The sequence below is a fragment of the Emydura macquarii genome, unplaced genomic scaffold (genome assembly GCF_026122565.2).
Source record: "Emydura macquarii macquarii isolate MOO-44397 ecotype Brisbane River unplaced genomic scaffold, CSIRO-AGI_Emac_v2 contig_1876, whole genome shotgun sequence".
NCBI classification, from domain to species: domain Eukaryota; kingdom Metazoa; phylum Chordata; order Testudines; family Chelidae; genus Emydura; species Emydura macquarii.
Genome location: NW_027132013.1, coordinates 11,887,071 through 11,896,672, shown reverse-complemented (window position 1 = coordinate 11,896,672; position 9,602 = coordinate 11,887,071). Strand labels below are relative to the sequence as shown.

Genomic DNA, 9,602 nt, shown 5'->3' with positions numbered 1-9,602 from the left:
ACTTTAACACTGATATAAATGACCACAATGCAATTTCCTTAAGATTTAATCTACAACTGTTACTAGACTTCCATTTTAAACAAGTTACAATTGTTTCCATAGTATTAGCATTTACTTCATACATTTCAGAGCACTAAATTCAGTCAGAACATTTCCCTCTTTGGAGTTGCGTGCTGCAGCTTTTTTGATGAGACCAAAAAATACTCATTTTTCTAAAGTCATTGTTTATAATTGCTATTTAAGCTTACAACATCTTTACAGATCATCGTAATAACAAGAGCTTAACTAGAAGGGTTACAGCTGGTGTAGTCAATAGGCTGACTGCAGGCCAAATCCAGACTGCTAGATGCTTTTGAACAGACCACAAAATCTTTTTATTTACTTCTTATTATCGTTATTGTTATTTTTGTATTATTTTCTAAACATGTCTATACCTTGATCAGGAAATTTGGACCTTGACAAAAAATAATTGATTACCCCTGGGTAATGTATCTGTGCATTCACAGATTTCACAGCTTAAACCCTTGCAGCGGAGTACTTTGTGATCACCTGAACTGCACTGTTGACCAGGAAACAGGGTGTCTGATTTAAAGAGATGGAGTGTTGGCTATCTAGAGCTCTGGCATTTTGCCCACCTTTGTGTAGAGTTAATGCTTTTAAAAAATAGCCTACATTTCTACTGAAGGAATACTGCAGCAATACAACATCATGTTGAAGTGCTACATCTGTCCCCCCCTCAGGACGGGGACCTTGCCTCTATCTGGTAAGCACTCCTGGTACAATCCCATGTCTGCAATATCACCAAGCACAGGGCACCAACAGGAGGTGACTTGGGTTTCTGTCTGTTTGGTGACTGGGAACGAACAGTGATAGGAAGCATCTGGGGTTGACTTTGGTCAATCAGGCCTTGCAAACAGCTGTACCACCTCAAGCTATGGTCTTGTCTGATCACAAACTGAGCACCATCAGGCCTAGTGTGTGGATAAGCATCAATGAAGAATGCCCAGACACCGCAGGAAATGGGACTGGGAATTCAGCAGCTAACTACAGTGCTCCAGGGTGTTGTGTTTTTGAACAAGGCTTAAGTGAAATCCTGCTCACTAAACATCCCCTGGTGCTTTTTGTAAGAATCAAAGTGTTAACTCTATGTTCTGGCCAAATTCCAACTCAGGTAATTCTATTCTGCCTCCCTAACTCTCCTGAGCAGTGTCCATTAGATAGAATGTTCTTTTTACTTCCTGTTTTAAACTGTTGTATTATAATGCTGGGCAGTTATGAAATGGCTGTCAAGTTCCACCCCAGAGATAGCTGCATTTCCGTGGCAGGGAAGTGATTCCTGTAGACAGTCCATAGTATAATTAGACAAATGATCTTCGTGAACTGTGGTGGGGAGCTCTGAAAAGTAGGGTCTGGATTTTTTTGAAGTGCAGCCTGCTGTTCCTGCCCTTTGTGGAGCCCCCAGCTTGCTTTCCCTCTCTGAGCTCAGGCAGCAGCAGCAAGTGGTAGTGCATTAGGGATGTTGCTGCTAAGGTGTGTTATAACATCACATTCTGATGCCCTTTTTTTAGTCTGCAGGTGGCTATGGAAGTCCATAAAGCATTAGTGTACTGAGAGGCAGCTGAGCTGCACAGTCTGTGCCCAGAGTCCTTTCACTCAGTGTGGGGAGGGGGACTCTACAGAGGCCAGTGACCTCTTGACTGTGACTATCATGGGTCCTTGCTGGGAGCCAGACCTGCCTGCTGTGATAGTACAGCACAGCGTTTAGTGGATAAGCAGAGCAGTGCAGAGGGAGGCAGGCACAAGGTTACTCTCATTAATACATGGTTAGAGACAAATTAACAAGCTGCATGCTTATTTGCTCCATTTCCTTCCTGGTGACCCTGCCTGGCTACTTCCTAGTGCTGATTGGGCAGCGGGCAAATCTTCAGTGCTCCTGGGTGCAGCAGCGCTCAGGATCCCCTCTCAAGTGTCTGGGATGTGTCCAAGAAGCAGAAATGTCTCTGGCCGATGTTTGGCTGAAGTCCCCAAGAGACCCAGCAAAAGCTGTGCATACACATGCTTAGCTTGAATCCAGCTAGCCTGGGTAACAACAGCAGTGAAGGCAGTACAGCATGGGCCCAGAATGTGCCCAGGATCCATGCCAGGCTTGTATGACCCGCTGTGAAGTCTTCACTGCTGTTGTTACCTGCACTAGCTGGATACAAGCTGGTCTGGGTAGGCTACCCCATGCAGACCCTTTGCTGTGTAAATGCACCCCAAGTCTCCGGCAGCCCTTTGGGGGCATTTAATTATCTTGCATATCTAGGCAGCCACAAAACTCTGACTGTCCCCCTCCCAGTCCTGTTTCTAATGCATCCAGCAGTCTGACAAAAACTGAATCACCAGCTTCATCTGCAGTCACAAAATGCTCACTGGAGTCAGCGGATGGGCAAAATCAGCTGCCAGCTCTTCCAGTCCTGGCATTCCCCAGCCCTGCCAATGTACCTCAATCCTGACCCACAAGCCATCTGGCTGTTCCAGTGCTGGGCTGCCATCTCACCTCTGCCAGTGCTGTTCAAAGCAGTCCTGTCCTTAGCTGCCAGGATCATAGAAATGAGAGGGTGCATCAGAGGGCAGGCAAAGGGTCATGTGGAATAGCAGGGGATGCTGTGGGACAGGACTGAGGTGCACTGGCAGACCTCGGGTGGTGAGCATGGAATAGCATGGGGGAGGCAGAAGAGAGTACCATTACACTGCTATGTAGACTTGGGATGGGGATATAGGTCCTGATGCCAGGGCATTGGAGTTAATACTGACTCAGAAGGAAGCATGCCCGGAGTTACCCCCACCTTTCCCTGCAGGGTTCTTCTTGGAGCTCTCCCATTCAAGTAGCAACCTGATTCAATACTGCTTCACCGCCCACAGCAGTATGGCTGCAGGAAGAGCTGCCCTGGAGAGGCACAATTCCCTTGCGGCAATGGGAATATCTCTGGCTCTGCTCGCTGGGCTAGCTGAGTGTGTGGGTTGTGTCTGACAGGCCTGTGCTGGCACCAGATGGATGTTCTTTTTGTTCCTGATAAAGATCTGAACTCTCCTCTGGGTTCCAAGTAGCAATTCTTTTATCCTTTCTGATAGTGGCATCTACACTGTAAGAGTCCTCAGAGGCGCATCAATCGCGGGACTGCAGGCACCATGGCTGCTATCGGCAGAGATGATGGAAAAGCTACAGGAGCAGCTGTCATTTCTCCCTGTTTGTGTATTGTTCTCCGGCTATCAGCAGGACATTTTCCTCCAGACACCTATCAATCTACGGTGGCGGGGCTCAGCACTGCCTGTCTGTCTGCTGAGGCGTGTGCCGCAGTTTGCTTCGACAGCCACCTCCCTGCTCCATGTTAGCCCCATGCACCCCCTCTGTCTCCCTTCACACTGGGCGCAGCTTCCAGTCTAGCAAAAGCACAACCTCAGTTTCCTAGCTCTGTACTGGAGTTGCAGGGATGTAAAACTTCCAGGGCTACAACCAGCATCAGAGCAGACATGGGCTCAGGCACTGCCAGACAAGCCTCCGGGGCTGACATGGGGCAGATGGGAGCCCTCCACCACCCTCTGCAGTCTGTCTGAAATGACTGAGTGGAGCTAGTGTGGGGCAGCCCCATTCATTTTTGCAAGGTCTCATTCATTCGATAGTGCTGAAAGCCACTGACTAATGTAGCAGCTTCAGCATAGAAGTTTATCTCCTGTCCAAGGCCAGTGGAAGTATATTCCTTGGTCCCAGCAAGGCTGTCACTATGCCACATCCCGGTCTGATACCTGACAGAGAGAGATCCAGGATACTGGAAGAAGAAAAATCCCCTTGGAGTTTGAATGCCCCATGTTCTTAATGACCATGCCTACAAAAGAGAGGTTGGAAACAGGGGCAGTGGGTAAGATCACTGGTGTCAAATCTAGGCTTCTTCTACTGCATTTTTCAGGGTGGCTGAAAGGAGGTGATGATGATCTCTATTATCATGGGGCCCAGATGCTCTTTACTTGCCCCTCGCCATCCATGAGGGAAGGACTCCGTTCCACAGGTAGCATTGCGATAGCAATGATGGAGAAATATTAGAGGAAAAAAAGCACAGACAGAGCAGGTAGGGTCCTGTAAAAATGGATCTGCCCAAGCCTGGCCTGCTCAGAAAACACTTCATGTCTCTGCTTCTGTTGCTGAATTAAGGTGCTTGGAGTTTTTCGGTAATTCCTCTCTGGGTTAGGCCATGCCTCTGTGTGGGGGACTGAGGATAGGGACAGCAGGGCATAAGGGGAACAACATGAGGGCAAGGATCAGCATCAATAGATTATAAGTGTGAGCCCTTGTGCAGTGACAGAACTGGAGCGGATGGAGTCTGTGTTAAACCCTGGGCCTCCAAAGGGGTGTGGAAACTGCTTCGTGAGGGGCTTGGAGAGCAATGAGTGGCAAAGAGAGCCAATAGGAGACTCAGCAGGTGGTGCTGTATTGCCAAGGTTGGCCCTCTTTTTCTCCTTTCCCTGTCAGCCCAGCCTCCATGCCCATGGCAATTTCTCACCTGTTTTACCATAGTCAGTTTTACTGCTCCCTTCAGTGTGGGTTTATTACAGGTAAAGGGCTCACACCTCAGAATGCCAGAGAGTCCATCTTGTGCCCTGAAGGTCAAGGGACAGGCAGTGGGACCTGGCAAATCTAGTGCCACAGCTGAACCAATGGGAACAGAGGCATAGCATCAGCCAGTGGGGAAATTCAGTGCCATGCATAGACCAGGGGGAGCAGGAATATGGTAGCGGATGGCAGACGAATGCATTACAACTCATGAACTAGAGAGAGCAGGGACCTAATGCCAGGAGGGGCATGGTGCCAGATGATTGGCACAGCTGTTATCTGTCAGGCACATGGGCACTTCCAGTGCGAGGTCTACAAAGTTCATAATCTGAAGAGGTGTTCTGGACTGTACCTTAATTCTGCCCCAGCCACCCCTCTGGTCCCTACTGTACTTGATGTCCCCCACACCTGACATGATTTGGGAATCATTCCTTGGGGAATATATACTATCCATCTCATCACAGTGTCAGTAGTGCCTCACCATCGTCCCCAGGCCTAAAGATCCAGCTCTGGGCACTTTACTGCTAAATTGACAGCAGGGGGCGCCCAAACGCAATAGATGGTCTCCCCTAGCAGATGCTTTGCTTTGGGGCTTGGATCAAAGGGACTGAGCACATGAATGAAGCCTCCTATGGGATACTGAAAGGACTATAAGGCAACTCTCTCTGCCCCAGCCAGGAGCACCAGCAAGGGTCGGGGAGGAGGCTGCCCTGCTGCTGGAAGTGAGACTTTCTGCAGGCTGAGAGCCCTGGGAAGAGGTGTGGGGTTGCTTTGCTGCCCTCAGCCCACGTTGTGTGTTTAAACAGCCAGATTAGCAATTAATTTGGTTTTGGGTCTGAAGAGTCGGAGCCCTCCCTCCCCACTGCTGCTTCAGGAGCGGATGCTGGGCAGCTCCTTGTGAAAGTGTGTCATGGGAACCCAGGAGGAGATGCTGCAGGAGGAAGGGCTGGTGTCTGAGTCTCTGGGTGTGCTAGAGAGAGGGAGATGGAGAGAATGTATGAGGGGTAGGGGGCGGAGTTGGGGACTACAGCTCTGCACCTACCTAGCTCCCCCAGGGCTGCAGGGAGGGGGTGGTCTGTAGGGCCGTTTGAAGAGAAGGTGGGCTGGGGAACTGTTGAGCAGTATTATTACTTGCAAAGGAAATCCTGGGGGACTAAGGGTGCATCTCAGTGGAGTGGCGTGCACCTCCCACCCCTCCTGGAACAACAGCAGCTTTAGACACCAGGGATCTCTTCTCTCTCCCGCCCAGAAACAAGCGCCTATTTCACTCAAGTCAATGGGAGTCTCTTGCAAGAGCAGAATGGGGCCTCTTGCCGTGATCTAGGGCAGGAGCAGAGGCCGCCCCCCATAAACAGTCATTCAGCAGGCAAGAGGCCTGGCCCCTAGGCTCTGCCTCCCTGGCTGCTCCAGTCCATTCTCCGGTATCCTCCCCCGCAAGGCTCCAGGATAACATACCCATTCAAGTGCTTGTTTAAGCTACATAATGTGGCTCACAAGGGCTCTGCAGCCCCAGCATGCCACGGGCCCTATAGAGCAAACGGGAGGCTGTCTGCCTGCCTTAGAAAGAGCCCAGCAGTAATGGTAATTTGTCTAGGTTGCCTAGGGTGACTGGATAGCAAGTGTGAAAAATTGGGACAGGGTGGGGGGTAATAGGCACCTATATAAGACAGACCCCCCAAAACCAGGACTGTCCCTATAAAATTGGGGACATCTGGTCACCCTAAGGTTGCCCAGCAGTAGCAATCACTCGCTGTACAGGGACTTGGGCATTTGGAGTCAGAATACCAGGATTTGTATTTACATTTTTCACAGGCTTTTTCAGCATTTTAATAGGACTGAAGGAGCTAATGTGAGATCAGGTCTCCTTGTGGGTTTCCATCCCCTGAGGAGACCAGACCTGATGTATGACCCTGCAACTGGCTCCTCAAGGCAGTAAAAAGCCCATGAAAACCAAACACAAATACTCCTGGGCTCTAATCCTGGCTGGACCACTGACTCCCTGCATGGCCTAGGGAAATCATTTCTCTTCTCTGCGCCTCAGGCCTGGTCTACCTCTAAAAATTAGACTGACCTAGCTACAGCGCTGAGAGCTGGGAAAAATCTCATGTCTTGTGCAACACAATTAGTTTGACATAACCCCTACTGTAGATGCAGCTAGGCTGACCGAAGAATTCTTCCATCAACCCAGCTACTGCCTTTCAGACCTGGACCATTGCATTGATGGAAGGGGTTTTTCTCTCAGTTTAGTAAATCCACCTCTCTGAGGGCAGGAAACATTTACACTACAGCAATGCTGCAGCACCCTGCTGTGTTGTAGACATATTCTCAGTTGCAAATGATTGTTATTAAATGCAAATGCCAAGCTATAGGACATTATTCCTGTTCCTGGGACCTGGGTGCACAGCCCCAGCATTCTGCAATTGCACAGGCACAGTTCTGCTCTTACCTGCAATCTGGCACCTCTGCATAACTCACTCCCACCTCGCGGTCTGCATTGCTCTATCTCCTCCCTGGACTCTTGGCTGCTGTCTCAGCTGTGAGCCTTTTTTCTGGGTTCCCCCTATACCTGGACCAGCCTGAAATCCCTCCCTTTTCCTGTGAAGCCTCTTTGGCTAATCTCCCCATTGTTGTTCTGTGCCGGCTTGTACCCAAAGCCTTGTCCCATGAGTCATGTACTCTGCTAGCACTTCAGGGCTGAGACCCTGCCTTCTTCTGCAACAGAGAAAATGCCATGTACATTAGAGGTGAACTACAAAGAAGGAAGAATGGCGTTTGTGCCCATTGTTATTTCTCTGTGGTTCAGATGTTCTTTTTAATTTTTTCCTGCTTGTTATTGATGTAATCCACTGATGAGAGTTTCTTCCCCCCTTCCCCCCTCGTGCCTAATCCACAGAGGAAAGGAGTCTGTTACAGCCCCAGCAACAGCCTGGAGGTATCCAGTTCAATCCCTGGCATGTTGGACAAAAGATGATGGCCAATACACTGACATTAGAAAAATCTGCCTTTGGCTTAGTGCTTTTTCCTGGAGGATTGGAATGGGATGGGAGATATCACAACACATTGAGATACAGCTTTTAACCCTCAGTTCAAAGAGGAAGGGGTTTCTTAGTCACGCAAGTTTAAAACAAAACATTTAGCTAAAACTCCTGACGAACAGCTGGGAGAAAGTCTTAGTGTGAAAGATTCAGGCTCCACTCTACCCTTCTGTTGACCTGCAGCTGAGGTTTCAGCCTGTCAAGCTGGACTAAGATAAGAACAGCACATCAGTCTTCCAGTCCAGAGGGTGCTACAGCAAAGCCAATACTTGATACTCCTGGTATTTCTGAAATGCAAAGCAAACTGGAAAAGCCTTGTAGCTGCCTTTACAAGAAACCGTCAAAGTGCACAAGCAAATTGCTCTCTTCCTTTGTAGTTCACTGTGTGTACTGCTTCTTGGAATCAGATCTGGTGCATTCACCCTGCACTGCTCACTGCCGCCGCTTTCCTGAGCCCCCGACTCCCCAGTGCAACTTTTCCCCAATCCATGCTATCATTGCTCTAATTAAACAAATAAATCTTAATTCTAATGAATATCTGCAATGGGATTTATGTGATGAGTCACAGCAGGACGTGTGTTACCAGTCAGCTGTACAATTTATTGTGCCTCCTGGCTAAATATCATCCTCTTGGGTCAATAAACTTTAATGGTGATTGAGATCTCCAACCTCTCTCTGATGTGGTTAACCCTCTCCTGTTGTCTTTGGGCCCAGTCCTGCCATCCCTCCGTGTGCAGAGGTCCTGGCAAAGCCCCACATACCAGGCCAATGCTGATCAGATAGGTCTTGGCTTCTGGTTGGCTGAGTCTTGTTATTAAGCCTTGTTATTTGCTTGTGCAATATCAGGGGTAAGGGACCTCTTGTCTCACACAGTTGTGCATCCCATAATCCTATTGGTACAAGAAATGAAGTATTGGCTAGAGGAGAGGCAGGACCCAAAGCTGGGACCCTCAGGATGCCCCAAGGGACTTTCCAGGGGTAAACAAGTGTTGAAATGCACAGACTGACTTTGTGTCATCTAGGATATATGCTCCTAACATCATGCTTGATAGTCCTTACCTCTCTCTTGACTGATTAATAGCAATTATAATACCCTCAGCTCTTATACAGCACTCGTTATCAGTAGATCTCAAGATGCTTCACAAAGAAGGTTGGTATCATTATTCCCATTTTGCAGAGGGGGAAACTGAGGTGACTTGTCCAAGGTCACTTAGCAGGTCAGTGGTAGAATGGGGGGAAAAACTTTAGAGCTCCTGAGTCACAGCCCAGTGCTCTGTCCATTAGGCCACATTGCCTCATTTGTTCTATTCTCAGACGTGTTTCTAGGGCCACTCAAGAGACCTTCAGCTCTGGCCTGTTGCAATCCTCCTCAACCTCCTCCACAGCTGCTACTCCATTAGCAAAAGGGGGGTCTCTCAGGTTTGCATTTCAGATTGCAGTTCCCTACCCCCATGTGCCTTTGTTCCCTGGATGCTTTTCAGTGAAGCCCCACTTGTCCTCACTCTAATAAGATACAGAAATCCACATCTGGAATTGGGATCAGAGGTGTTTGTGAAGCTCTGTGCATGGGAACATCCATGTGGACTTTTACATTGTCAGGATCCCAGTTCACAGATCTTGGAGGTAGACGCTGGGTTCCTACTTGTCTTTGGTAATATTGCAGCAGAGATCCGTATCGTGTTTACTATACGCCTTCCTTTCACAGTGTAGAAAACAGGTGATGTGCAGTCGAGGTGCCTCACCATCCAAAGTGGATGGTAGAAGGTTCTTTGTGAGATCTCTGAGTACTCTTCCTTGTGGTAGCCCTCACAGGAGAGGTGTCACTGGAGGTCTTGTCTGCACTTACGCAGCATTGCCTGCTCTCTGTGTGTCAGGCCAACGGGCTCCAGTAATGCTGACACACTTCGCAAAGAGCATTGCCTGGAGAGCACAGTAACACAGGAGAAATGAGTGTGATGGAGCCCCTGTCTCCTCTTTCA

General features: G+C 48.9%; 1 long non-coding RNA gene across 1 annotated transcript; it reads left to right on the top strand.

The window, feature by feature from the left end:
- The first annotated feature begins 606 nt into the window (after positions 1 to 606).
- Positions 607 to 5,582, top strand: LOC137159647 (uncharacterized). Its single transcript, XR_010921680.1, has 2 exons — positions 607 to 763; positions 3,115 to 5,582. It is a non-coding gene; the product is annotated as an uncharacterized lncRNA (long non-coding RNA).
- The last annotated feature ends 4,020 nt before the right edge of the window (positions 5,583 to 9,602 follow it).